The following is a 6,713-nucleotide window of genomic DNA, read 5'->3' on the forward strand; positions in this document are numbered from 1 at the left end:
TGGATGGTGGGTGTGACCTGAGTTTCTTGAAATTTATGAAGCTCTCTAGGGAATTCTCATATACAACTAAGATGGAGAATCTCCTATTTGATTTTTTCTCTTTCCAAAACCAAACTTTTTCTTATAGAGTTGATTTCAACTCAGGGACACTATAAGAGAGAGTAAAACTTTCCTATAGGGTTTCCTAGACCTTAAGTCTTTATGGAAGGGATGGACACATCTTTCTCCTGAGGAGCTGCTGGTGGGTTCGAACAGTGGACCTTGGGTTAGCAGAGGAGCACTTAACAACTACACCATCAGAGCGCTCCCATTCCCCCCTTACCGCTAGTTGGTGAAGCTCACTCAGAAAGATAATTTTAAGGGGAATAAAATTAAGAATCAGTACTGACGATTACTTAATTTTGTGGACTTCATGATGCTATTCGATACCGTCATTTGTGTTTATGATTGCTTTAGGGTCTAACAACACCCTCAAAAGGAAAGTAATCATCTCTTCCCTCTTGAAATTTTATTAGCTAAAGAAACTTAATAAGCAGCAAATAATATAAAAATTGAATGGATAATATATTAAAAATGCTACAGTGTTGCTTTTAAAAAAGAAAAGCAGACCAGGATAAGGGATATTAAGAATACTGGGGAAAATGAAGGTTTACGAATTTGAAATAGTCTTGTCAGAGGGACATTTCACATGACCTTTACTAAGCATTTTCTATGTATGGCTGCTTTGCTTTTTCCTTGACAGCCTTGGTTATTATTACCTACATTATGCAGATGAGTAACAAAAGTGCAAGAGGCAAGGTAAGGTAACCTGCTCAAAAGCACATAGTAATTAGAGACCGAAATAAAACTCAGGTTTATCTGAGTCCAAAGGCAATACTCTTATCTACTTCCCAGGATCCTTTTTCAACATTGTTTTCTTTGCAGTCATGTTTTTATTTATATATTTGGGTATCTTCCACCATTGACTTTTCCTTGGAAATCACTTGGAAGTATTAAAATCTTTATTTCAGCACTTCGACAATGATGTCATATTAAGAAAATTTACAAGTAAATTTTTGTTTCAAAAAGACATAAGTGTGTGTCCCAATCCCCCACCCCTATCTCCAGATCTCTAGCTACGTGGCAATCTCGTCATAACGATTACAACCTTAGGAGCCATAGGAGGAAGTTTGTATCTCTCCTTTAGGGCTTCTGTGAGCCAGGACCAACTTAACAGCAATCGATGTGTACTTTTTTCAATGACTGTCAAAAATTGAAATCACAAATTCCAATCTGCTGATTTTTAGTACGTAGTACAAACTTCCAAAGAGTCAAGGATGGAATGGGACTAAACTCTGTAGGGAGAAGCTAATGAGTATTTTCTCAGAAAGTTTATTACCCCAGTTTTGCAGCCCGCATCCACATTGCAACACAACTAAGACCCCTCTTTCATACCATTGACTCGAAGTTGACTAATTAGCTAGAGTACCAGTCAACTTTCCCTAGAAGCTGCATAGCTCTCTATGCAATGGAGGTGAACACAGCACTGGATGAACTGTGAGAATGATAGGTGGTAACGTTTCCATTTCTGAAGAAGTGGTGATTATAAAATATGTCTAGGAGTGGATGTACTAGAGGGTACCCCCCAAAACAAACAAACAAACAAACAAACAAAAAATGGGAATAATCTCTGCTGAGCAGAGCTTTCATGGTGTGCAGTTTTCCCACTAGGCGAGCCTCAAGCAACTCGCTCTAAGTTAGGGCACCTAGTGGCGTCGCCTGGGAAGATTCTTTCTGCTCACAGTGAATTTTTTGGTGAAAGCAGTTTTTCTTGAAACTCGTTTTTTGTGATGGCCAATTTAAGAGAACAGGTTGTGGCTGTGAAATTTTGTTTCCTGCTCAGGAAAAATGCTGCAGAAACTGTTATGATTTTGAACCTGGCTTAAAGGGACAGCATTATGGGAGAAACTCGAGTGTAGGAGTGATTTTCTCTTCTCAAAAAAGGTAAAATGCTGACTGATGACAAACCTCTTCTGGACATCCATCAACTTCCCGAATGGGTGAAAATGTTGACTCATATTGCATTTGGAGTTTGTTCAGCCAGGTCAGACTGTTAATCAAGTTTCCTATTAAGAGGTTCTGAAAAGATTGTTTAACAGTGTGCCACAAAAAAAAGGCCTGATCTGTGGCAGATAGGGGACTGGTTTTGCCACCATGACAATGCACCTGCTCCCGCAGCCATCTCAGTGCCACTGCACCAGTTTTTGGCAAAACACAGCGTGTCTCTCTTGCCCCACGCACCTTAATCACCTGACTCACCCCATTCAGCTTCTTTTTGTTTCTGCAAATGAACCTTAAAGGACAGCGATTTGACGACGTAGAAGAGGTGAAGAAACTAAACAAGAGTGGTGCTGTCACTCATTCAAACGGAGGAGTTTGAAAACTTTTTCTTAGAATGCAATCACAGATTTAACCAATGTATTAAGTGTAATGGAGAGTACTTTGAAGGTGATAAGATTGTTTTCTAAAAATATTTAAATGCATTGCATAGCTTTGAAAAAAATTCCACTTTTGGGGGGGTATCCCCTCGTGTATGAGTAGGTGTACCTATGCAAAGACATTTTTTCCTACTGTGATATGTCAATTCTATCATAATATTTTAAAAATGACAATTATAATCTCTATATTGACATAGCTACTCTGAAATAGCTACTGGCCATTTTCCACTATCCTTATTAAGTAACTCTGCAATTAATTGATGATAACAAAATGATTTCATTGAAGGTTAGAGAATCTTTGTTTACAAGGTAATATATTACACAATAAAAGGATCATCCAAACAGAAAATTTGATTAAACAAAAAGGAGGTATCCATTATCTAAAGAGGATGATTAAGTAAATCAGTATGAGAACTGTGAATAGTCAATGTTGTTCCATCTTTAAAATACATCATTGGTCTATCCATTAATGTTGTGTTTATTCATTTACTTAGATTGTCATATTCTGCCTGAACCACTAAAATACAGGCTCTCTGAATGCAAGAATTTTATCTGTCTTTCTGATCACAACATCTAAAGCAACTACACTTCTATCTTCACTAAATATTTCTAAAAGCAAAGAACAATGAGTAAATGTCTGGATAATACGCTGATGGGTATTAAGATGAAATGCACTTGAGCCACATGTATACAGGGAAAGGGGGGGGGAAGGGAGAGCAATATAGGGTCGTCTATATGTGAAGTAGATTAAATGTGTCTTCTTTGCATTCTTTATGTGTGGCCATCTGGGATCTGATCTTTCAGATTAATATGCATTGTCTCAGCATTCACTCTTTGTGAATTATAAAATTATAAAATAATTTTCTTTCTTATTAAACAAAATTATCTTACATTCACTTTGGGGGAGCCATTGGCAAATGGAAGCAGCTGCATTTGTCTACATTATGGTCAAGTATCAGGCAGTACTAGGTCAATGGTGATTTATAATAAGTGTGAGAGAATAAAAAAATAATAACAAGGCATTCAGATATGCAAAGGAAAAGGAGGAAATACAGTTCACAGTGTGATGCTCCTTACAGTTAGAGAATATGGATTTAAGACTACAATCGATGCAGTACTGTAGCAAGTGATTTTATTTTAAATGAGTAGAAAATAAATACGGGAAGTGAAAGAGCTCTCTAGATATACTAAAGTTGACTTTAGATGTGAAGATAGAAGAAAGAATTTTATACTTGAGGAAGCAACTTTGTCAGAAGAAGGATTTCAAGAAGAGCAATATGATATTTTAAGTGTTCTGTTTTGTTCCCCAGCAAGGGTGTGGACTTATCATGTAAAAAATAATAATATGAGAGAAAATTATGAACACATCTTACTTGGGTTGAAAGCTATAGGGAAACAGTTCTCGTTTAAAAACCCCACTCACAGTTTTGGTGCAGACTTCAGCAGTGCTTTGATCAGTCCAATGTCAGGAACATGTAAGGACACACAGTGGAGATAAAAATGTCTACTTTCTGCAATCGCAAGTTCTCCAACACAGAGCTCCTTATTTCTGAAGTCCTTTGCCATCAAGCCGAAGGAAATCCTAAAAAATGTGAAAGTTCTCTTTAAAATTATTATCCTTATTTGTATAGATTATTTTTTCTTCAGTTCTCAGCCAAGATACTAATATGATTCAAGTGCTTTGAAGATATATTGCTTGCACTTCACAGACAATATGGATACCGCCTCTGGTTAAGCCTTTATAACATTTTTTAAAAAGCTGATTTTTCTATAGAAGAGAAAACTTGTGTAACAGGACAACAAAAGACTTTCGCACTGCATTCTTAAATCTGAATGAACCTGCTGGATCGACAAAACCACTAACCCAGAATTAGCATATTGCTCAAGCTTGGCCTTTTAGCAGTGCCCCTGAGCTATAGAATTCACTTTCTCTCATTATCGTTATTTTCAGATAAGGAGGAAGGAAAAAGAAGTCCCAATGTGTATATACCAACAGGAGAATTTTGTAAAAGAAATGTAGTCGTTTCTTTATAAAGAGGAAAGGTGATATTTTCCGTATGAAAATCTCTTGAAGATTTCTAAACAGAAAGCCTTAGACTTCTGAGTGGGGGGAAAAAGAGAGAGAAGTGTATGAAAAAATACATTCTTAAATGTTCAAATATTGTCCTTTCACAAAACCAGGGTGCAATTAATTACTTTCAGGCTTAGTTTATAAGAAGTTAGGTACACAATTAATTTAAAAATATATATATTCTACAGAGTAAACTGAAAAATAAAACCTGAACTTACTGCCAGCAAGTGAGTTCTGACTCACAGAGACCCTGCGAACAGAGTAGAACTCCCCTGGTGGGTTTCTGAGGCTGTATGTACATCTTTACAGCAGGGGGGGGGGTGTGTGTGTCTCATCTTTCTCCGAAGGAGCAACTGGAAGGTTCAAACTGCTGACCATGTAGTTGGCAGCCCGATACCTAGACCACTATACTGCCAGGTCCACCCCAAATATAGAAAAATACATTTAAGTTATTTAGAAACAGCATGAAGGTCACATCTGACCTCCTCAGCTATATACCCATAGAAGAAAAATCCAATTTTACATCTACCCAAGGACGAGTTCTATGAGGCAAATGTAAACAGGCCTCTGTCCTCCATTCTCCTTTATCCTATTCTGACGCAAACCCATGTGCTTCTCTAGCAGGTTTATCTGTGCATGGCCACACAGAACTGCAGACCATAGTCAGCATAAGGGGGTTTGTGAAGGAAGCTACCAGATCACAAGGTGGTAAGGCTTCTCCTAGTCCTGCTGCCAGGCAGGTCTCTTTCGGTTCTCTGCCTCTTGGGCTCTGCTTCACTCTGTGGGCCAGAAAGTCCTAAATCTCATGAATTACTTATGATTATTTTAAATATACAAGTTTAATTTCTGTATCTTTAAGTTAAATTTGTAAATAAGTTAAAGCAGGTGCATCTGGTTCTTTTGTAGCCTTATTTTTGCACAAGGAAAAAGTTCAAAGCCTTTTCAATGACGTGAAGTTGCACATACAGCAAGTAAAAGTGTTTGTGATGAATACATTGTTTGAAGTAGGGATTCATTCCAATGGTCACAATGAGGGCAACTTTACATACTATTAAAGGTCAAGGTCAAGGACAGAAGACCTAATGTGCTTCAGGATGATATCGACAAGATCATACATAAAGAAAGCAAGGAACAATATGTGACCCCCTCCCTGGGGGACAGACAACTGAAAAGTAGGTGAAGGGAGACATCAGACAGGGCAAGATATGACAAAATACCAATTTATAAACTATCAGGGGCTCATGAGGGAGGGAGAAGCGGGGAGGGAGGGGAAAAATGAGGACCTAATGCCGGGGGTTTAAGTGGAGAGAAAATGTTTTGAGAATGATGTACAAATGTGCTTTACACAATTGATGTGTGTATGGATTGCGATAACAGTTGTATGAGCCCCTAATAAAATGTTTAGGAAAAAAAAAAGAATACAGGAGAGAAAAGAGATAAAAATGGATATCAGAAGAGTCTCTAAAACATGCTCTTCATCACAGACCAGCTAGCACAAGGAAGAAATAATGAAGTGAAAGAGCTGAGCAGAAAGTTACAAAGGGCAGCTTGAGAACACAAAGTAAAATATAATAATTGAATGTGCAAAATCCTAGAGTTCGGACACTAGAAAGGAAGAATATGCTCAGCGTATGTTAAACTAAAAGAACGCAAAAAAACCCCTCAAACCTCAAACTGCAATACTGGAAGATTCTGTGGGAAAAATGTAGAACAATGAAGGAAACATCAAAAGAAAATTGAGAGAAAACACAGTCACTGTGCCAAAAAGAGGTCGTTGACATTCCACCATCCCAGGAGGTATCATATGCATAAGAGCCAGTGGTACTGAGAGAATAAGTTCAAGTTCCACAGAAAACATTAGTCAAAAACAAGGCTCCAGGAATTTAAAAAATACCAAATGAAATGTTTAAACAAGCTGATGAAACACTGGAGGCCTTCACTTGTCTCTGTAAGGAAATTAGGAAGAAGCTACTTGACCAGCTGCCTAGAAGAGATCCATATTTATACCCATTCCAAAGAAAGGTGACCCCACAGATGCTAAAACAATTGAACAATATCATTACTATCACATGCAATTCAAATCTTACTTAAGATCATCCAACATTTGCAGCTGACATCAGATGACTCTTGCTTACAAAAGCAAGACAATAGGCAAGAGAATAACA

Source organism: Echinops telfairi, unplaced genomic scaffold, assembly GCF_000313985.2.
Source record: "Echinops telfairi isolate 266 unplaced genomic scaffold, ASM31398v2 ScPeMD7_23;HRSCAF=83, whole genome shotgun sequence".
NCBI lineage: Eukaryota > Metazoa > Chordata > Mammalia > Afrosoricida > Tenrecidae > Echinops > Echinops telfairi.